This window comes from Ranitomeya variabilis, chromosome 1 (assembly GCF_051348905.1).
Source record: "Ranitomeya variabilis isolate aRanVar5 chromosome 1, aRanVar5.hap1, whole genome shotgun sequence".
NCBI classification, from domain to species: domain Eukaryota; kingdom Metazoa; phylum Chordata; class Amphibia; order Anura; family Dendrobatidae; genus Ranitomeya; species Ranitomeya variabilis.
The window spans coordinates 1127569756-1127593396 of record NC_135232.1 but is presented as its reverse complement, the minus strand read 5'-3'; the positions used below and the strand labels follow the sequence as shown (position 1 = coordinate 1127593396).

General features: G+C 44.0%; 1 protein-coding gene across 1 annotated transcript in view; it reads left to right on the top strand.

Annotated features, from left to right (window-relative positions):
- LOC143793021 (catenin alpha-2-like) overlaps positions 1-23641 on the top strand; it is a 1735283-nt gene that overhangs the window by 770682 nt on the left and 940960 nt on the right. The window lies entirely within an intron of this gene.

Sequence of the window (23641 nt, the reverse complement as noted above, 5' to 3'; positions counted from 1 at the left end):
TATCACTCTCTTCAATAAGAGACATTGCCCCTTAGACCACAGTCAAAAGCCTTTCATACAGTGATATCAGATCTCATGTTTGCGCTGATGAGTAGTGTTGAGCGATACCTTCCGATATGCAAAGGTATCGGTATCGGATTGGATCGGCCGATATCCAAAAAATATCGGATATCGCCGATACCGATACCAATGCATATCAATGGGACACAAAATATCGGAATGGTTCCCAGGGTCTGAAGGAGAGGAAACTCTCCTTCAGGCCCTGGGATCCATATTCATGTATAAAATAAAGAATAAAAAAAAAAAATATTGATATACTCACCCCTCCGACGGCCCCGGTTCCCACCGGTCCAAGTGTCTGCCTCCGTTCCTAAGAATGAAGAGTGAAGGACCTTCGATGACATCGCGGCTTCTGATTGGTCGCGTGACCGCTCATGTGACCGCTCACGCGACCAATCACAAGCCGCGACGTCATCGAAGGTCCTTCACTCCCTGCATTCTTAGGAACGGAGGCAACGCTAAGAGCCAGGGTCCGCCGGAGGGGTGAGTATATCAATATTTTTTATTTTTATTATTTATTTTTTACATGAATATGGATCCCAGGGCCTGAAGGAGAGTCTCCTCTCCTCCAGACCCTGGGAACCATACGCACCGCACACTTCCGATTCCGATATTGCAAAAATATCGGAACTCGGTATCGGAATTCCGATACAGCGAATATCGTCCGATACCCGATATTTGCAGTATCGGAATGCTCAACACTAGTGATGAGGGGCTGGAACCTGAAACATGTGTCTGCAAATTGAGATTCTGGTTTGGCTTTTATCCTAAGACAAAAGGGTCAGTATTGACTTTTAAGATTGCTATTTCTAACAAGTGTCTCTAGAATGCAAGTCCTCTTCCACTATGGAAAGACAATTTGCATAGTTCCAGGTGACATCTTGAGTTTTGTTGGTTTAGTATTTGTCCTTTCTGCTCTGTACTGAAAGCACTTCTGCAGTAAAAGAAATGAATATATTACTGTTCTTCTGGATTTTTATGAAAATAACATATCGCCCACGTATAAATAGGTTACATTGCAATGACACTGAATTCTATATTTACATTGAATTAGTCACATGACTTTTTAGGATACATTATACAGTGAGAAAAAGCAGAATCCACACGAGATTTCACGTCCCGCTGTCACACTCTATGTATAGAATTTCTATCTGGTATTCATCGAACGTAGAACGCATTTCATTGTGTTGCTAATGTTTATCCACAGTAGACTTTATAAATGTAGAAAAACCTCTTCGGGTGAGAGCTGTTAAGAGTCGAGACCTGCCCATCCATTACCGAGAAACTTCAATCATCCCATATGACTAGCAAGGTGTCATAGAGAGAGCGGTAATTACCGAGCACGCGAGTAATCATTCCTAAAATACATACAAAACTGAAAGAACGGCTTCAAATTATTTCGCAAAAGGCTGGAGAGTCCTTATTAGTAAAAGTGGGCACTTTTATCTTAACAAAAATGTTGAAAGCAGTCGATGCTGATATTGAGAACTTTTTTAATCAGTTCATTTTTATTGATAAGAAAGCATTACCTATATACCATCGAATAATAGCTTGTTCATATTTACAGATTAAGCCTTTACATTACTGTTATGCATTTAATTGTATCAACATCTCTCCATATATCCATCTCTAACTCAGTTTTATTGATTATATATATAAATGAGAACAAAAACAAAACAGCACGCCTCCAATAACACACCAGACCAAACTATATTCATAGTGCATTACATCCAATATACCCTGACATGACTGACACACAATAGTCACTTCTATATACTAAGTCCACTAACTACCCATGTATCCAAAACCCGGGAATATTGTAGTCCTCTATCCTGGAAGCACTAGCTGCCATATCCTATCTGTCACCAGCACCCCAGACGGTAGGCCTGGTGTATTTAACCATGGTACACACATATATGTTCAAATTTTGTTATCGCTCTTCTTTTTCTATAAACCCAATTTTCCATCAAAATGTTATAATTTATCCTGTTTATTAGCACATAGACCGATGGAGGTTGGACATCTAACCAATGTGATGCAATCAGTTTGCAAGCTTCGTATAATGTTCGCAATAACCCAATGGCCAGTGGAGATTCAATGTCTATTGACTCTCCCAGATATCCCAGCACACACACCTTTGGGTCTGCCTGAAGTTTCACTCCAATTGCCAAGTTTACTGCATTCCCAGAACATGTGCATTAAATGCGCATCCACTGCTCCACATCTAGGACAATCTGCATTGGTACGGACCCCTGTCTTAAAAAGGAAGCTCGGCGTTCTATACACCCTGTGTGTGAGATATATATGCGAGAGTTTCTGAGACTCACAGGGGGACAGTCTGGGAAATTGCTTCAATACCTCTTTCCAGTGTCAGGCAGCTGCTACAAAGGCAAATAAAATAATGGGATGCATTAAAAGAGGCATAGATGCTCATGAGGAGAACATAATTTTACCTCTATACAAGTCACTAGTGCGACCACACTTAGAATACTGTGCACAGTTCTGGTCTCCGGTGTATAAGAAAGACATAGCTGAACTGGAGCGGGTGCAGAGAAGAGCGACCAAGGTTATTAGAGGACTGGGGGGTCTGCAATACCAAGATAGGTTATTACACTTGGCGCTATTTAGTTTGGAAAAACGAAGACTAAGGGGTGATCTTATGTTAATGTATAAATATATGAGGGGACAGTACAAAGACCTTTCTCATTATCTTTTTAATCATAGACCTGAGACAGGGACAAGGGGGCATCCTCTACGTCTGGAGGAAAAAAGGTTTAAGCATAATAACAGACAGTTCTTTACTGTAAGAGCAGTGAGACTATGGAACTCTCTGCCGTATGATGTTGTAATGAGTGATTCATTACTTAAATTCAAGAGGGGACTGGATACCTTTCTGGAAAAGTATAATGTTACAGGGTATATACACTAGATTCCTTGATAAGGTGTTGATCCAGGGAACTAGTCTGATTGCCGTATGTGGGGTCGGGAAGGAATTTTTTTCCCCAATATGGAGCTTACTCTTTGCCACATGGTTTTTTTTTGCCTTCCTCTGGATCAACATGTTAGGGCATGTTAGGTTAGGCTATGGGGTGAACTAGATGGACTTAAAGTCTTCCTTCAACCTTAGTAACTATGCTACTATGTTCTTGTGATCTGTCCCATATCTGATCTGTCCCATTTTAACCTTGCTGTCCAAGTATGGCCATCAGTACGAGACTGCAACATCTGCTGATATATGCTGGAGATTAGACCAGTCGTATTCTTTGCCGATGCTAATGACTCAAGTGCATAGCTTTTTTGAATTTCGGGTGCAGTAACACCAAACCTGTTTTTTAACAAGGAAAAATGCAAAGAACTACATCTGGGCAATAAGAATGAAAAAAGAATATACAGAATGGGAGGAATAGGGCTAAGCAACAGCACATGTGAAAAAGACTTGGGTATACTAATAGATCATAAACTGAACATGAGTCAACAGTGTGATGCAGCAGCAAAAAAGGCAAATGCAATTCTGGGATGTATTAACAGAAGCATACAGTCTAGATCATGTGAAGTCATTATTGCCCTCCACTCCTCTTTGGTCAGACCTCTTCTGGAATACTGTGTCCAGTTTTGGGCACCATATTTTAAAAAAGACATCAACAAACTGGAGCAAGTTCAGAGAAGAACGACCAGAATGGTGACCGGTCTGGAAACCATGTCCTATGAGGAACGTTTACAAGATTTGGGAATGTTTAGTTTGCAAAAAAGAAAACTGAGAGAAGACTTAAACCCTTCACCCCCGGAGCTTTTTCCGTTTTTTCGTTTTCGTTTTTCGCTCCCCTCCTTCCCAGAGCCATAACTTTTTTATTTTTCCGTCCATATGGCCATGTGAGGGCTTATTTTTTGCGGGACGAGATGTACTTTTGAACTATAGCATTGGTTTTACCATGCTGTGTAACAGAAAACGGGAAAAAAATTCCAAGTGTGATGAAATTGCAAAAAAAGTGCAATCTCACACTTGTTTTTTGTTTGGCTTTTTTGCTAGGTTCACCAATTGCTAAAACTGACCTGCCATTATGATTCTCCAGGTCATTATGAGTTCTTAGACATGACTAGGTTATTTTTTATCTAAGTGGTGAAAAAAAATTCCAAAGTTTGCTAAAAAAAAAAAAAAAAAATTGCACGATTTTCCGATACCCGTAGCGTCTCCAATTTTCATGATCTGGGTCGGGTGAGGGCTTATTTTTTGCGTGCCAAGCTGGCGTTTTCAATGATACCATTTTGGTGTAGATACGTTCTTTTGATTTTAATGCAATGTCGCGGCGACCAAAAAAACGTAATTTTGGTGTTTTGATTTTTTTCTCGTTACGCCATTTAGCGGTCAGGTTAATCCTTTGTTTTTCTTGATAGATCAAGCGATTCTGAACACGGCGATACCAAATATGTGTAGGTTTGATTTTTTTTAATAGTTTTATTTTGATTGGGGCGAAAGGGGGGTGATTTGAACTTTTATATATTTTTTATTTATTTTAGATTTTTAACCACTTTTTTTAAAATTTTGGCATGCTTCAATAGCCTCCATAGGAGGCTAGAAGCATGCACAACTCGATCGGCTCTGCTACATAGAGGTGACATACAGATCACCTCTATGTAGCAGAAAGGCAGGTGTACTTTGAGCGCCGACCACTGGGTGGCGCTCAAAGCAATCGGCCATCAACAACCATAGAGGTCTCAAAGAGACCTCTGGTTGTTATGGCGATGCACTGCTGACCCCAGATCATGTGACAGGGGTCAGCAGTGCGAGCACTTCCGGCCGCGCGGCCGAGAGCGCTAGTTAAAGGGCCACTGTCACCCCCTCCAGCGCGAAGGGGGCGGCGACCATCGCCCCTGAAGAGAAAAGTGACGGCCGTTGGGAGATTCACAGAGGAGGATTCGGACCGCCTCCACGTCTGCAGATAGGTAGTTAGGGCAAATTTTAAAACACTTTATTAAGGGAATAACGGAATCAAAAACTAAAAGAGCCACCTTGTTAGACTGCAGCATTACTGCTGCACAAGGTGGCTCTTTTAGTTTATAACGGCTGGAGGGGGTGACAGTGGCCCTTTAAATGCCACTGTCAGCGCTTGACGGCAGCATTTAACTAGTTAATGGGCGCGGGCGGATCGCGATTCCACTCGCGCTCATTGCGCGCACATGTCAGCTGTACAAAACAGCTGACATGTCGCAGGGGATCTGCCAGCTGACGTACTATTCCGTCAGCTGGCAGAAAGGGGTTAATAGCTGTCTACAAAAGTCTCAAGGGCTGTCACATTGTAAAAGGATCATCTTTATTCTCATTTGCACAAAGAAAGACTAGAAGCAATGGGATGAACCAGAATGGGAAGAGACACAGATTAGATATTAGAAAAAACTTTTTGATAGTGAGGGTGATCAATGAGTGGAACAGGCGGCCACGAGAGGTGGTGAGTTCTCCTTCCATGAAAGTTTTCAAACAGAGGCTGGACAGACATCTGTCTGGGATGATTTAATGAATCCTGCTTTGAGCAGGGGGTTGGACCAGATGACCCAGGAGGTCCCTTCCAACTCTACCATTCTATGATTCAAACTGGGACCAGAACGCGTGCCTTAGTTGTAGGTATTGAAAGAAGGAAGCATTAGGAAGCCCATATTCTTGTTGGAGTTTATTGACGCTTATAATTGTTCCGTTTTCTAGTATATTGTCCATAGTTTCTATTCCCTTCAGTTCCCACCCTCTAAACCCCTTTAACTTGTCAAACTCTGCTAATTTATATTTGTGTCATATTGGGGTAAATTTGGAATATCCAATAATTCCCAGCAATCTCCTTCTCCTATCCCACACCATGTATATTAACGCCATAGTTGGCCACTCTCCAGCCATGCGGCTCGCACCTCCTTCCAATATGTGAATAGGTGAAAAGTATTTTAAAGTTCCCGTAAAAGTATTGGCCATCCAGCAGCATTTGAACATGACTAACCTGAAAAGTATTACCTCCTCTTCTTAATCGTCATATCACCTGCATGTGATGTAGAAGAAAAACAATTTCTCCAGTAAAGATGCTTGTTAAAATACAATTTAAATTGTATTTCTTACTGTATATATAAGCAAACATGTGACATGCTGGCAGACCACCTAATACCACCGAAGGAAACAGATGCGTTTCATGGCCTGAATAAGACTGTATATTCAAAACACGTCTGTTTCCTTTGGGGGTATTAGGTGGTCTGCCAGCATGTCACATTTTTTTAATATGTAAGAAATAAACATGAAGGGGTCAGAGTTTGTCACCTGTGTTAGTGGCAGTGCCCAACATCCACCACATTCTACTCTCCTTCACTCGTCATGTCCTTCATCCTTCTGAGCACAGTGGATGGAGCAGCAGCCACAATTCATCCAATACACTATCTCATGGCGTTGTGCTGCACCCAACCTGCCCAGGTGAGAGAGCTATCCTCCGCTATCATCATCCAAACTTAATTGTCTTACACAAGGTGCGTTTTTTTCCCATTCTCTTGTTCCTGAGTGACATGGAACATCTTTTGACATTTTGGAAGCTCCAACATGGTCATGCTTCTACTTCCGCCCAGTTGGAGAAAAATCACCTTACAGGAGGGAAACTTCATACTCTTAATAATAGATGAGTCAGTCAATAAGCAGGGTGATGGCAACCCTAGGACAATCATAGGGTTTATGACATGCATAGACTTGCGTTCTGACATTGGGCATGGAAGGACGCTTGGACTTTTTGGACGGATCAGTTGGTAAGGCAAGTGTTTGACACCCAGAGAATAATGAACACAGTGACCTTTTTGGCCCCATATGTGATCCTCACTTGGCTTTGGGAAGGTTGTCTTGGCCAACCCAATGTGCAGTCAGATTAGGCAGAGAAATGAATCTGCATAACACTATTTATCTATTACTAACCATGCCATGTTACAATAAACATCATAGAAAAAAGACTGGGCACCTGCATAGGTCACACTACTGTCTGCTTATCGTAGGTATGGATGTGTGATTGTGCATGCCCCCTGTCATGAACCGGGGACGTTTGGTTGCCCTGTTCTTTCTTCAGGGATTTATTATATCCCACTTCCCAGTTCCGGTTTGGAACTTGCAGCTTTCTGGTGCCCCCCTTACCCTCAGGTCAGTCATGGAACTGCACCTAGGATAATTAGTTGCCAGAAAGGCTGTCTTGCTATGTACTGGCTATTGGGCATGCTGCAGTGAGGGCAATATATCTATTCCCTGTCGCAGCTGGGCAATACTCTTATAAACCCCTTTCCGTCACTGTCAGCTATACCCAACAAGCTCAGTATGCTTTGCTGCCACCAGTTCCTATTCCTATGATTAATAGTGAGTCAGGAGTCAACCCAGTCAGTAGCGTAATTTACTTCAGAGGATGTTGGAGGTACGTTTTAGAGCAAGGAAAATGAAGCTAGTAAATATTATAGCTTTTACTCCAAAAAGATTAGGCAGTGTTTACAAAAGGTATAAAAAAACGATATTACAAGATGAGACAATTATAGTATGTGCAGAATGATTACAAAATAAAAGGGATTAAAGATGAAAAACTCTTACAGTTCTCTCATATCATGGCTGGCCATGCAGCTGGGGAAGGGCGACACATCCCAATGCATCAGAGCAGATTGCAGTGTTTCTGTTAGCTGACTTCCTGGGAAAAAGACACTCCTAAAATGAGGCTGAAACTCTAATACCCTCTGCTCGTGACATCACTGAGTGGGCTGCACCCTGGAATGCCCTCCCCTTTCTGGAAGTTATGTCAAATATTCTATTACTCACATCCCTTGGGGTGGGGCTCGGGAAAGGACGACGAATGTATTATTGATCTTGTTTTGAGATTAGCATTCTTATTTAGTCTAAACATTAAGTATCTGTATGACCCGGTTAAGCAGTAATCTGTTTCTCAGATACCGCTGGTTTGGGAAATTAGGAAATGCACTGGTGTGTAGCTCTACTGAAGTACATTCCAAAAATTTAAGATTCACACCTATACCACTACTTGGGGTTGAGTTATTCCTTCTTGAATAACTCTCATACACACAAACAATTGGTTTCCGCTAACCAACATATTCTTGAGGGAAGGGGAAAGGGTGGTATAGAATTACACAGACAGAATGAGAAGGAGAGCTATCTAAGCAGGGAGAAGAAGGAGGGGCTGTGGGGGAACACCAGCTGCAGCTTGTGTCTTACCCTGACATAATGGACGTAGCAGAGCTCAGTGTGCGTGATAATTTAGAATCAAATACGTCAAATTTCCTGACACTCCCACGTTCACTAAAGGTGCAGAAACCCAAAGACGTGGACCATATGTTCTACCTATGAACTTATAAATCACAGTAGTAGATTTAAATGGAAAAAATAGATAAGGCTGCCTTCCCAATGGCCATTTCTTTGCTTCCTTCCTCTCGCTTGTCCCCATACCTGGTGATGACTGTTGTGAATTAGACTTTTTGGCTCCCTCTTGTGGTTACTAGTGATATGACTCTGGGATTTCTTTCCTTCAGTTTGCACCCAGCTGGGTCGTTACTTCAGGGGCGTTGCTATATAAACCTCCTGGAACCTTAGTCCAGTGCCTGGCATCGGTGTTATCAGACACATTCTGTTTGCTCCTTTCTGCTGGTCCTGGTTCGTGCAAAATTAAGCTAAGTCCTGCTTCTTTGTTTTTTGGGTTATTTGCTTGCTCTCATTTTTGTCCAGCTTGTACTAAATTTGATTCCTGACCTTGCTGGAAGCTCTAGGGGACTGGTGTTCTCCCCCCGGGCCGTTAGACGGTTCGGGGGTTCTTGAATTTCCAGTGTGGATATTTTTGATAGGATTTTTTGCTGACCATATAAGTTATCTTTCTATATTCTGCTATTAGCTAGTGGGCCTCTCTTTGCTAAATACCTAGCTCATTCTTATGTTTGTCTTTTCCTCTTACCTCACCGTTATTATTTGTTGGGGGCTTCTATCCAACTTTTGGGGTATTTTCTCTGGAGGCAAGAAAGGTCTTTCTTTTCCCTTCTAGGGTTAGGTAGTTCTCCGACTGGCGCGAGACGTCTAGGATCAACGTAGGAACGTTCCCCGGCTGCTGGTATTTGTGGTGCTAGGATTAGATATATGGTCAGTCCAGTTACCACTGCCCTATGAGCTGGTTTTCTGTGTTTGCAGACTTAGCAGTTATTCCTGAGACCCTCTGCCATTGGGGTCATAACAGATGACCCACCATTGGTGACTTATCTTCTCTCCTGTACAGCTAGGGTTTGGCGAGTTGCCTGTAGAAGGCTTCTCGGTTCAGGTACTCTGTCACTGCCCCTGCAGTCATAACTCATGCCCTGGTTATATCGACTCTAGTTCTAGCATTCTGTACAAGCTGGGTCAGTGGACAACCAGCATGGGGGCAGTGACCCTAGACTCCTCTCTGTAGGGACCTGATAGCAGGTCTCCATAGTCTTCCGCCATGGTACGTACATCATTGGAAAGCACAGAATTTCTTTTAATTACTGGCTGTTCAATAAGAAATGAATGATATTTATAATACAACTTAGAAGCCAGAAAAAAGCATAAACTTGAGAGATAACCTCAAATAAAGCAGATAAAATGCATCTACAGAGAATTGTAAGACATTTCATCTGTGATTAATTTTGCCACAAGCATCTTAAACCCTTCAGTAGACGAGTGGTAAATAATGTATTCGGATTCGGTTCCTGCGGCGGTAGAAAGGATACAGAGGTTTTAATCTTTCGGATAATAATCTGCAGTCATCTTCATGTACAGTAGGTGGGATGAATTTATTAAAGGGTAATTATGGGATTTTTTTTAGAGAACTTATCAGTTTTTATAATTTTAAGTGTTGGTCATATGAACAAAGAGCATTTAGGAATCTGTTGCTTATAGATGGTATTATTTTCTCAGGTGGAATTACAGCACGATCCCTCCATCTTAAAGCAGTCGGATTCATTCCTGGATACTTTGGCTGTAAGATATCATTCAAGTCCACTGCAGTGCAATAAAGGGGTGTGATCGACACTTTATGAACAATATGTAATTGCCTTGACACATATTGTGTCGGCTCATCCCACTTGGCCACCAATGTTTGCTCCACAGGCAGGAAACGAAAGGAGACGGATCGCTATCCTCTCCTGTTCTCTCTGGGACACATAAAACCACACAGGGACAATACAGTCTGATCTTTATTCCTTACTCCATATGCAAAGCAGCCATACCCTTCAACCCTATAATTCCATTCCGAGCTGGGGCTGCGTTTACAGTACACTGGTATATACCATCGTGTCTCCTATCAAATGCCCCCAGCTTCACAATATACTTACCCTAACAACAATTTCCACTTGGCGATATTGTGATCAAGGCCATGGGTTGGCCGAAACGTTTTTTTGCCCATCACTTCACCACAATTCCTATCTGAATACATTTTTGGTATAAGCAACTTTAATGATACGAGTGCAGTGATTACTTTATTCTAGCATTTAACATGTTAACAGCCATGGGTGGATTCTGACTCCACCCGCGGCTGTTAGCGGCACATGTCCGCTGTTCAAATCAGAAGACGTGTCCGAAAAGTTGCAGGTGTAATACTGCTACTCTTGTACATAAATGGCAGTATTAAAGTAGTTATATACTTGTATCTAGTGAGCAGTATTATAGTAGTTATATTCTTGTACATAGGGGCAGTATTATAGTAGTTATATTCTTGTACATAGGGGCAGTATTATAGTAGTTATATTCTTGTACATAGGAGCAGTATTATAGTAGTTATATTCTTGTACATAGGAGCAGTATAATAGTACTTATATTCTTGTACATAGGAGCAGTATTATAGTAGTTATATTCTTGTACATAGGAGAAGTATTATAGTAGCTATATTCTTGTGCATAGGGGCATTATTATAGTAGTTATATATTCTTGTACATAGGAGCAGTATAATAGTACTTATATTCTTGTACATAGGAGCAGTATTATAGTAGTTATATTCCTGTACATAGGAAGCAGTATTATAGTAGTTATATTCTTGAACATAGGGGTAGTATTATAGTAGTTATATTCTTGTACAAAGGGAGCAGTATTATAGTAGTTATATTCCTGTACATAGGAGGCAGTATTATAGTAGTTATATTCTTGTACATAGGGGCAGCATTATAGTAGTTATATTCTTGTACATAGAGGCAGTATTATAGTAGTTATATTCTTGTACATAGGGGCAGTATTATAGTAGTTATATTCTTGTACATAGGGGCAGTATTATAGTAGTTATATTCTTGTACATAGGGAGCAGTATAATAGTAGTTATATTCCTGTACACAGGGAGCAGTATTATAGTAGTCATATTCTTGTACACAGGGGCAGTATTATAGTAGTTATATTCTTGTACATAGGGGCAGTATTATAGTAGTTATATTCCTATAAATAGGAGGCAGTATTATAGTAGTTATATTCTTGTACATAGGGGCAGTATTATAGTAGTTATAATCTTGTACATAGGGGCAGTATTATAGTAGCTATAATCTTGTACATAGGGAGCAGTATTATAGTACCGTAGTTATTTTCTTGTACATACTGTAGATGTAGTATTATAGTAGTTATATTCCTGTACATAGGGGCAGTATTATAGTAGTTATATTCTTGTACATAGGGAGCAGTATTATAGTAGTTATATTCTTGTACATATGGGCAGTATTATAGTAGTTATATTCTTGTACATAGGGGCAGTATTATAGTAGTTATATTCTCGTACATAGGGGCAGTATTATAGTAGTTATATTCCTGTACATAGGAGCAGTTTTATAGTAGTTATATTCTTGTACATAGGGACAGTATTATAGTAGTTATATTCTTGTACATGGGGGCAGTATTATAGTAGTTATTTTCTTGTACATAGGGAGCAGTATTATAGTAGTTATATTCTTGTACATATGAGCAGTATTATAGTATTTATATTCCTGTACATAGGGGCAGTATTATAGTAGTTATATTCTTGTACATATGAGCAGTATTATAGTATTTATATTCCTGTACATAGGGGCAGTATTATAGTAGTTATATTCTTGTACATAGGGACAGTATTATAGTAGTTATATTCTTGTGCATAGGGGCAGTATTATAGTAGTTATATTCTTGTTCATAGGGGCAGTATTATAGTAGTTATATTCTTGTACATAGGAGAAGTATTATAGTAGTTATATTCTTGTGCATAGGGAGCAGTATTATGTGAGTTATATTCTTGTACATATGGGCAGTATTATAGTATTTATATTCTTGTACATATGAGCAGTATTATAGTATTTATATTCCTGTACATAGGGGCAATTTTTATTATAAAACCAAACATAAATACAATTATAATAAAAACAAAAATCACCCAGTATTACAAAACACAAATCACTTAGGTTATATACACACAAGTACTAAACAGTCAGATCATATTCATAAATAAATTAAAGTGTCCACACCTGGAGGGAGAAGAAAATTAAACAAAACAAAACAATAAATATATATATCATCATATTTCCTAACTGAATTTTATATTCCTCCATAACTTATTATTTCTCGGACTCCTTCCAACTTCTAGCGATTTTATCCACCGGAGTTCTGACATAACCTGACCAGCCGCAGCGGTGTGATCGAACAGCTCATTGTGCAGTGACACCCGGGTTCTCATGTGCCAATGATAGTATTTAATGACACTTATTATAATGTACATCGTCTCTCTGTCGATGTTACTAACAGTGGAGGGGACACCATAGATTATGTCAGGATACTTTAGGGTCCGCAGTCTGGGGATTTTTTGATTAGCTGACACTTCCTTCCAGATCTTCCTCCCTCCCCAGCAATCACATATAAAGTGCTCCATAGTCTCCTCCTGCTGACAACCAAGGGGACAATTCCGATCAGAGACACTCAGATGTTTCAGGTTTCCCCTGACAAAGAGCCGACTATGCAGTGAAAGCCAAGTGACATCAAACAGTTTATTAGGAAGTCGTTTCCCATTTAGGAACCTAAGGCTTTCCTGCAGGGTGGTGGTGACACAATCTCTCAGAGCCAGTGGAGAGTAGAAGAAAGTCCTACATACATGAGCATATATGTCTCTTCTCGTACTGCTCTCAATGTAAGACTTCTCCAGTCCCCACCTCCTAATACACTTCAGACCGTAGTCCAGATACTGGGGGAGGTGGTCACCTGTCCATCTCCTCCTCTTGAGACTGCCGCCTCGCACCCAAGATTCTGCAAAAGGCAATATCCAGTACCTGATACTATTTACCCACAGGGAGCTACTGTTTGAGTCCATGTTCCCAAAATTTACCTTTAGGAACAAGGAGTCAAAGAAAACCCTTGGATTCAACATATCCAGCCCACCCTCTCTCCGTGGTAGGTACGTTATTCCCCTCTTTATTAGGTTCAACCTATTCCCCCACAAGAGCTGGAAGAACAGGCTGAAGAGCCTCGCTGAGAAAGATTCTGGCAAAGGGAAAATGACAGAGACATACAAGAAAACAGGGACCAGATAAGTCTTCAACATTGCAACCCTTTCTCTGTAGGTCAGCCTCCAGTTCTTCCATCGCTGAACCTTTGCATTTCCGGTTTCCAATTTCTCCTCCCAATTTAGGGTGGCATTATCATCCCTCCCAAATTTAACCCCTAGGATCTTAATATGGGTGGAGGCTTTGGCAAACTGCCGCAGATCAAAGCTGAGATCAGTATCTAATGTCCACAGAGCTTGACTCTTCTCAAGGTTGACCAGAGACCCGGAGGCCTCTGAGTAGCTTCTGATAGATGCAGATAACATCTGCACCTCTTGAGGATTAGAGATCACCAACGTCACATTATCCGCATAGGCAACAAAATTCAGAGGCAGGCAATGGGGGACCGGCACCCCCTGAAAATCGCACTCCTGCAGTGACCTCAGAAACGGGTCTAGGGCAAAAACATACAGGAGAGGACTCAGTGGGCAACCCTGTCTCACCCCTGCCTCACCTCCAAAAGTATCACCCTGCCAACCATTAATCAGAGGAAAGCTCACCGCCTCTCTGTACAATGTCTTCAGCCAATCCACAAATTGTCCCGGAATACCGTACTTTGACAAAGTGGCCCACAGATAGTCAGGATCAACCCTGTCAAAGGCTTTAGCCTGGTCCAGACTAACAATATATTTCCCACACCGCAGAGCTTTACATCTCTCAAACATCTCCCGTATCGAGATGACTGCTCCAGAGATGTTCCGCCCTTTTACTGTGCCAAACTGAGAGCCTGCCAACAGTGCTGGGGACAAACAGACTAATCTAGAAAAAAGGATCTTTGCTAGAATCTTCCTGTCCACATTCAAGAGAGCAATCGTCCTCCAGTTCTTGATGTCGCTCGGCTCTTTACCCTTAGACAGCAGAATCAACGAGGACACTCTCATGGATGGAGGCATCAGGTGATTTTCTAGACAACTTCTATACACATCCACGAGGATTGGGGCCAGGAGGTCTTGAAATTTCCTATAAAATTCTGCTGTTATGCCATCTGGACCTGGTGCCTTCTTCAGATGCAATTTATCAATAGCCTCCTTAACTTCCTCCACCGTTAACTCTGCTGTCAAAGGAGAAAAGTCCAGATCATTAGGATGAGGCAGGAGTTGCCTCCAAGAATTGAGCCATCTTATCTTTATCCAAAACTTTCCTCTGAAACAAGTCAGCATAGTGAGATCCCACCACCTCCAGAATACCCTCCCGTGAATCCTGCAATACACCCTGGAAGTCAGTGAGACCCATGACCATTTTTTTGACTACCCTCTCCCTGCAATTCTCAAAGGGATCCCCTAAGGACCCATAATCCCGTTCAATAACCAGGGAGGTATACCTACTATACTGATACTGCCTTATCTCAGATTTCAGTCGGTCGATCTTCACTTTGTCATCCCTGCCCGCCGAATATAGTGACTCCAATTCTTTACGCAGCTTTAGGTACTGGCTGTACTTATTCCTCCCTTTATTAACTGACAGTCTCTTTAAGAGGGATCTGATATCCTCCTTGACGTCCTCCCACCAGTCGGTCATGTTGTCATAGAAATCAACCCTATCCAGATGAAGCTGGATAAGGGAGTAGACACGACTCTGAACATAAGCATCATCCAGGAGACTGGAATTGAGCCTCCACAACCCTCTACCGATGTCCGGACAGTTAGAGGTCCCCAGACTGAAGCACAAGGCAAGGTGATCAGAGTAAGGGACGACCTTCTCACTCAGGGTGCCGACAGCCTCAGTAGGGCTCACAAAAGCCAAATCTATCCTACTGCTCCTGTTGGAACATGAATACGTGAATTTTGGCTGTCGACCTCCCTGTGCGAAAACGTCAGTCAGTCCAGCCTGCATTATAATGTTATGTAGGACCTTACCATCTCTTGTCACTGTCCTGCCCGAGGAACTGTCACCTGATGTCAGTATGGCATTAAAGTCCCCTGCCATCACCACCGGAAGAGAAGTGAAGAGGTAAGGCTTAACGTTATTAAAAAGCTGAATCCTGTCAGTCACTGTCTGTGGCCCATAGATGTTAATAAGCCAGAGTCGCCTACCATGAATAGTGACTTCCAGGACCAAACATCTTCCCATGACCACCTCCGTCATCCTATGCACAGTCACATCATTGGTGTTAAACAGGACAGCGACTCCGGCTTAAGGCTCAACAGCCAGTGACCAGAAAGAAGGACCGCACCGCCATTCCCTCTCAGCCTCTCTCATAAGCCCCAGAGATGTCAGTCGTGTCTCCTGCAGGAAAATTACATCGGTGTCCAGATGTGTGAGATGTTCATACACCACATGTCTCGTCCTCCTTGCCTTAAAGGGAACCTGTCACCACGTTTTTGGAAGATGGGATAAAAATAGCGTTAAATAGGGGCAGAGGTGGGCGTTACATTAGTGTGTGTGTTATGCGTTTATTACCCACCTAAGTTGCCGAAATAACTTTGCAAAGTCTCCGTTTTCGCCTGTCAATCAGGCTAGTCTGGTCAGATGGGCGTTGTCTTCACCCAGATTTGGCGTAGTTTTCCGTTGGTGGCGTAGTGGTGTGCGCATGCCCAAGGTCCCGAATCCTCTTCCAGGGGATTTAAAATAGCGCGGTGTTCGTTATTGCATTGGTGATCGGTGGGCGCGGCCATCTTCCTTTGGCCGCGCGTGCGCAGAAGCGGCGCTCTGCTGGCCGCGGCTTCAGGAAAATGGCCGCCGCGATATCCATCTGCGCACGCGCGGCATCGCGGCGGCCATTTTCCTGAAGCCGCGGCCAGCAGAGCGCCGCTTCTGCGCACGCGCGGCCAAAGGAAGATGGCCGCGCCCACCGATCACCAATGCAATAACGAACACCGCGCTATTTTAAATCCCCTGGAAGAGGATTCGGGACCTTGGGCATGCGCACACCACTACGCCACCAACGGAAAACTACGCCAAATCTGGGTGAAGACACCACGCCCATGCGACCTGACCAGCCTGATTGACAGGCGAAAACGGAGACTTTGCAAAGTTATTTCGGCAACTTAGGTGGGTAATAAACGCATAACACACACACTAATGTAACGCCCACCTCTGCCCCTATTTAACGCTATTTTTATCCCATCTTCCAAAAACGTGGTGACAGGTTCCCTTTAATACTATTGACATTACTTGAGGTCAGTGTTAATGAGAACCCCACCATCACAACACAATAGAGAAGGAGCACAGTAACTGCCATCATCATGAGTCAGGGATGTTCTGTCCACCACTGGTGTCCATGACAGACTCTACCTGAGGGTCCACAGATAAAGGCTTCCGCTTTGACGGAGGGTGGTCCTCTATGTCCCTGTCACACTCTGCATCAACTTTCCTCAACTCTGTCTCATAATCATCATCATAAGACTCAGATAAAACTCCATACTTGTTGGACACAACCATCACTCCTGCAGAATTCTGAAGTTTCCTAGTAGTGCTCTGACCGATGTCATATTCTGCCTCAGGTTTACGGGAGGATGTGCTCTTTTTCTTCCTTTTATTAAGATTGATGCTCCAGTCATCAGATACAGACAGTGATGCTGAGGGGGGGGACACCTGAGGCTGCTGGACCTCCATGTTCCCCTCTGCACCCTCTATACCCTGCTTCTCTGGTGTTACATGAGTGGACTCCTGTTGGGCATCTGGGCTGGTCACCATCTCTCCTGACATTAAATCCTCCCCCTCATGTGCCCCTGCCACCACATCCTCCTCCTCCTGAGCCTCTGCCCCTGCCAGTACAGCCTCATCAGGGAAGACTCTGCAGATATTATGCCAGGCGTCTGGACAGTCCCTGTGAGGGTGGCCCATCTTACCGCAGAGGTTACACCTAACATCCCGGTGTAACAGGCCAAAGTAACCCCGTCCCAGATTAACCCCGGGTATAATTTGGCCTAGGCCAGAGTATACCCCGGGGTATAAACTGGCCTAGGCCAAACTATACCCAGGCATAAAATGGCCTAGGCCAAACTATACCCCGGGGTGTAAAATAGCCTAGGCCAAACTATACCCCTCCAGGCCACATTATACCCCCCAGGGTTAAAGTGGCCTAGGCTACATTTAACCCTGGGTATATTTTGGCCTAGGCCAAACTATACCTAAGGATGTAAAACAGCCTAGGCCAAACTATAACAGGCCACACTATACCCTCAGGCCAGACTATAGCCTTTTACTGGTTGCTATGGGATTTTACATGGCCACTTTATCCTAGCAACGCCCTGGATACGGTTGGAAAAGGGGTTTATCTACCTTGGGGGGCACCCTCACAGCACTGCGGGGAAGCCGGGGAACCCTTTTACTGGTTGCTATGGGATTTTACATGACCAATTTATCCTAGCAACGCCTTGTATACGCTTGGAAAAGGGGTTAATCTACCTTGGGGGCACCCTCACAGCACTGCGGGGTGGGTGGGGATCCCTTTTACTGGTTGCTATGGGATTTTACATGGCCACTTTATCCTAGCAACGCCCTGGATACGGTTGGAAAAGGGGTTTATCTACCTTGGGGGCACCCTCACAGCACTGCGGGGAAGCCGGGGAACCCTTTTACTGGTTGCTATGGGATTTTACATGACCAATTTATCCTAGCAATGCCTTGTATACGCTTGGAAAAGGGGTTAATCTACCTTGGAGGACACCCTCACAGCACTGCGGGGTGGGTGGGGATCCCTTTTACTGGTTGCTATGGGATTTTACATGGCCACTTTATCCTAGCAACGCCCTGGATACGGTTGGAAAAGGGGTTTATCTACCTTGGGGGCACCCTCACAGCACTGCGGGGAAGCCGGGGAACCCTTTTACTGGTTGCTATGGGATTTTACATGACCAATTTATCCTAGCAACGCCTTGTATACGCTTGGAAAAGGGGTTAATCTACCTTGGAGGACACCCTCACAGCACTGCGGGGTGGGTGGGGATCCCTTTTACTGGTTGCTATGGGATTTTACATGGCCACTTTATCCTAGCAACGCCCTGGATACGGTTGGAAAAGGGGTTTATCTACCTTGGGGGCACCCTCACAGCACTGCGGGGAAGCCGGGGAACCCTTTTACTGGTTGCTATGGGATTTTACATGACCAATTTATCCTAGCAACGCCTTGTATACGCTTGGAAAAGGGGTTAATCTACCTTGGAGGACACCCTCACAGCACTGCGGGGTGGGTGGGGATCCCTTTTACTGGTTGCTATGGGATTTTACATGGCCACTTTATCCTAGCAACGCCCTGGATACGGTTGGAAAAGGGGTTTATCTACCTTGGGGGCACCCTCACAGCACTGCGGGGAAGCCGGGGAACCCTTTTACTGGTTGCTATGGGATTTTACATGGCCACTTTATCCTAGCAACGCCTTGGATACGCTTGGAAAAGGGGCTTATCTACCTTGGGGGCACTGTCGCAGCATTGCATGGAGGCTGGGGAACTCTTTTCCTGGTTGCTAAGCGATTTCAAATGATCAATCTAAGGTACTTACACCATGTAAAACCCTATAGCAAGCAGGGTGCCCCCAAGGTAGATAAACCCCTTTTCCAAGCATATACAAGGCATTGCTAGGATAAAGTGGTCATGTAAAATCCCATAGCAACCAGTAAAAGGGTTCCTCGGTGTAACAGGCCAAAGTAACCCTGTCCCAGATTAACCCCGGGTATAATTTGGTCTATGCCAGAGTATACCCGGGCATAAACTGGCCTAGGCCAAACTATACCCCGGGGTGTAAAATAGCCTAGGCCAAACTATACCCCTCCAGGCCAGATTATGTAACTAATCTGGGGTTAAAGTTGCCTAGCCCAATTTATACCTCTCAGCTCATATTATACCCCAATGAAATCATTTGCATTGAGTGATATACACAAGAATTACTTAATGCTTCAACATTTTATTGAGAAACCAAACTGACAATTCTTAAAGAGTACCTCCCACTATACAAAACTTTTGCCCATGGCAAAAGTAGTTGTAAAGGGGGGTATTTGTAATGCATATGCATTACAAATACCCCCCCATTTTATAGTTACCTTAGGGGGGCTGCCCGATTACCCCCCCTCGCTAACCGCCGCTGCCCGTCTCCTGGTAGACGGGGTCCCCCTCCTGCCGCTAGGTGGCGCTGCCTCTCCATGCGCCGACGTCACAGCCAGGCGCCATAGAGGAGAGCGGCACCTGGCTAGTGCCGTTGGAGCTTGTAGAAGCAGAGCCAGCACCACCTAGCGGTGGGAGGGGGGGCAATAATTTCTCATTAGCTATAAGTCACTTATCATGCAATGCAATTATCTGGGGCAACAAATCGCCCAACAGTCATTCTGTGTATTATGACATTTAGTCTAGCATGTCCTTGCTACCAAATTAACGTTTAAAGCTAAACACTGATAACAACATTGAAATGATCGTGCTTATTTTCAAGATACAGTGCATGTTCAGTTGTTGACTGCAGATTGAAGCTTGCAGGATATGTCAACCAATCCATGGAGTCACCGACGTTTGTGTAGATTATTATGTCGCAACTCAACAGATTCGCCGTGGTCATGATCTCTGCATCAGTTGCCCAGACTCCATCACGAGAGATTCCAGAGATGTTCACATATTTATTCACATTTTGGTTCAAGTAGTCCTGTAGTTTTTTTGTCAAGTCAGTTTTCATATGGTGGATGACTTTATCTCTGAGAAGGGAATGGTTGTCCTCTGTTCCTGTCAAGATGTAGCTGATGGCCCGGAAGAAGCAGTTTCCATCACCTTTGGTTTTATATGTACGCCGTGGTTGTTCAAGGTCTCGTCTGCATCCACAGTATACAACCTTACTAAACGTAAGGCCAAGAGTGGTGCTAAGATACTTCCTTCTTGAACTTGGTAGTAGGTTGAAAGCCTTAGTTTGCTTATTTTTCTGTGTGGCAGAGTCACTGGAATAATCATCATCGGATGGTGGAGAAGCCTCTTTATCCTGGTAAATCTTTAGGTTGCTGGTGTGGTATGTGTTGCTTAATATCTTGCCAGTTTTGTTGTTCTTAAGTTTTACTCGTCCCTTGGTCAAGGATTCCACAACTAAATAAGGTCCAATCCAGCGTGGTTCCATCTTTGAACCTATGCGTTGAATACGGCGCTGATTCTTGATATAAACTATGGTACCAGCAGTGATTTCTTTGTTGCTTTTGTGTCGGCGATCAAAGGCACACTTCTGGTGTTCTTGAGCAGAGTGGATGTTGGTACTGACGTCTGAGTGCAGCTTTTTAAGAATGCTTGACAGTGTATTTAGCACATCAGGGGTGGCATGATCTGAAATGGGCATGGGATCCACCGTATCATCTTTTGAGGGATTAAGGTCCATGGGAAGCTTGGCCTTCCGTCCATACATGACCTCAAATGGAGTAACCTTGGTTGAAGCATGCACAGATGTGTGATAGGCAAACAGAACACCAGGGATGAATTGATCCCAGTTGTTTCCTTGGTCATTGACAAGCTTACTAAGAGCTTCTTTAAGTGTCCGATTATCACGTTCCCGCTGGCCATTTGTTTGTGGGTGGTATGCAGATGAAATACGGTGATCTGTTTGAAAATGTTCCATCAGGTTGTCAATGATCGAGTTTACAAACTCTCGTCCCTGGTCGCTAATCAGAGTCTCCATACAGCCAAGGCGACAGATAACGGAGTACAAAAAATTTGCCACTGACTTGGCACTCTTATCTGGGACAGCTGTTGCTTCAGTCCATTTGGAGAAATGATCAGTGGCAGCAACTATATATTTGTTGCCATTTGATGTTTCCTGAAGAGGGCCAATCATATCAATCCCAACTAAGCTCCATACTTTTCCAGGCACTGATATACTGTTGAGTGGTGGAGCTTCCTTTGTGATTTTGGGATTTATAACAAAACATTTTTGACAGGCTTTCACATACTGGTGAACGTCATTTTTCATTCCCTTCCAGTAAAACCGGTCAGAGATTTTGGCTAAAGTTTTATCTCTGCCAAAATGGCCCCCAGATATTGGGTTGTCATGACAGGCCTTCAGGATATTTGGCAGTCGACTTTTAGTAAGAACCTCCTTTTCCCTATGATAAACAATTCCTCCTTGGGCTCGATATGGCTTTGCTGTTTGTCTAAACTGGGACTTGGCATTTGCACGTTTCTCAGGAGGTAGATCGTAGGTATACTGAGGGTACCTTTGTTCTGTTGCAGTGTAGAATCTCAAAAGCTGGTCATACAATTGATCTTCCATGGTTGTCAAAATTGGAAAAGATTTGGTGTCATAGAGAGCAGAGAGGTGTCATAGAGAACATACAAAACAAGTTATCATTAACTATGCACTGACAGGACAGCGCCATCTACTGTCAGTTCAGATCTGCACACTTTTCAACAAATAAGCAATAGGGTGAGAAAAACAGTGAAGTGATAACATTATGGCCTAGAGAAATACTATAAAAACTATTTTATACCCCCTGGTATAAAGTTTATCCCCCGGGGGTATACTATGGCCTAAGTCAGCTTTTGAATTTTTGTGCTGTTTCCTTCCTCAGTAAAAGGGTTCCCCGGCTTCCCCGCAGTGCTGCGAGGGTGCCCCCATGGTAGATAAACCCATTTTTTAAGCGTATCCAAGGCGTTGCTAGGATAGAATGGCCATGTAAAATCCCATAGCAACCAGTAAAAGGGTTCCCCACCCACCCCGCAGTGCTGTGAGGGTGCCCCCAAGGTAGATTAACCCCTTTTCCAAGCGTATACAAGGCGTTGCTAGGATAAATTGGTCATGTAAAATCCCATAGCAACCAGTAAAAGGGTTCCCCGGCTTCCCCACAGTGCTGCAAGGGTGCCCCCAAGGTAGATAAACCCCTTTTCCAAGCGTATACAAGCCGTTGCTAGGATAAAGTGGTCATGTAAAATCCCATAGCAACCACCTAAGGGGTTAACCACCTATCCTTAAGTGCTGCGAGAGTGCCCCCAAGGTAGATAAACCCCTTTTTCAAGCGTATTCAAGGCGTTGCTAGGATAGAGTGATCATGTAAAATCCCATAGCAACCAGTAAAAGGTTTCCCCACCCACCCGCAGTGCTGCAATGGTGCCCCCAAGATAGATGAACCCCTTTTCCAAGCGTATCCAAGGTGTTGCTAGGATAGAGTGATCATGCTATATCCCATAGCAACCAGTAAAGGGGTTCCCCACCCACCCCTCAGTGCTCGTCAGTGCCCCCTAGGTATACAAAGCCCTTTTCCAAGCATATCCAAGGCGCCAAGACAACGAGCTGGCACGAGCAGGGCTGAAGATTTCATGTCACATGTGACTATAGGGAGGGGGTGGGGCTTAGAAAGGGAGATCCCTGGCGTCACCAGAGGTGGAGGAGCTTGAAAAGGAGCAGTGCCCGATGGGAGGGGGAGCTGTGACCTAGAAGAATGAGCAGCTTTCCCTCAGCTTACCCTGGGGGGTATAATCTGGCCTGGAGGGGTATACTTTGGCCTAGGCTATTTTATACCCCGGGGTATAGTTTGGCCTAGGCCAAAGTATACCCGGGGTATAATCTAGCCTAGGCCACTTTAACCCCGGGTATAGTTTGGCCTGGGGGTATAATCTGGCCTGTTACACCGGCAATCCGCAGGGACGTGGCGGATTTCCCCACACAGGCTGCACTTCAGCACAGTACAGGCGTTAGCCAGATGACCTTTGCCACCACATTTGAAACACTTTCTGGGCTGCCTGGGGTAAAAACATCTTCCCTTCTCCCTCCCAATGAAGAAGGAGTTGGGTAAGTGGGCAGTAATGTTATTAAATTGCCGCAGTTTCACCACAGCTTTCCACCCCATTGTCCAGATACCATCCTCATCTCTGACCTTGGAGAGTCCAGAGGCGAGGTCACAGTGTCTCCGGAGCCACACCTCGATGTCCTGTGGGGGAACGGCCTCATTCCAGAAGGTGATATTTACCGTGACAGTGTCCGGCCTGGAGATAGGAACCAATATAAACTTATTCCAGCCTTCAGCGTCTCTGAACCTGGGGTAATTGGCCCAGAACCTGTCCAGGTCACACTGCAGCTTGAAACTGACCTCGTAGCCCTGCCTGTCCTGAAGGTTAGACACCGCCAGTATCTCGTTTGCCACAAACCCC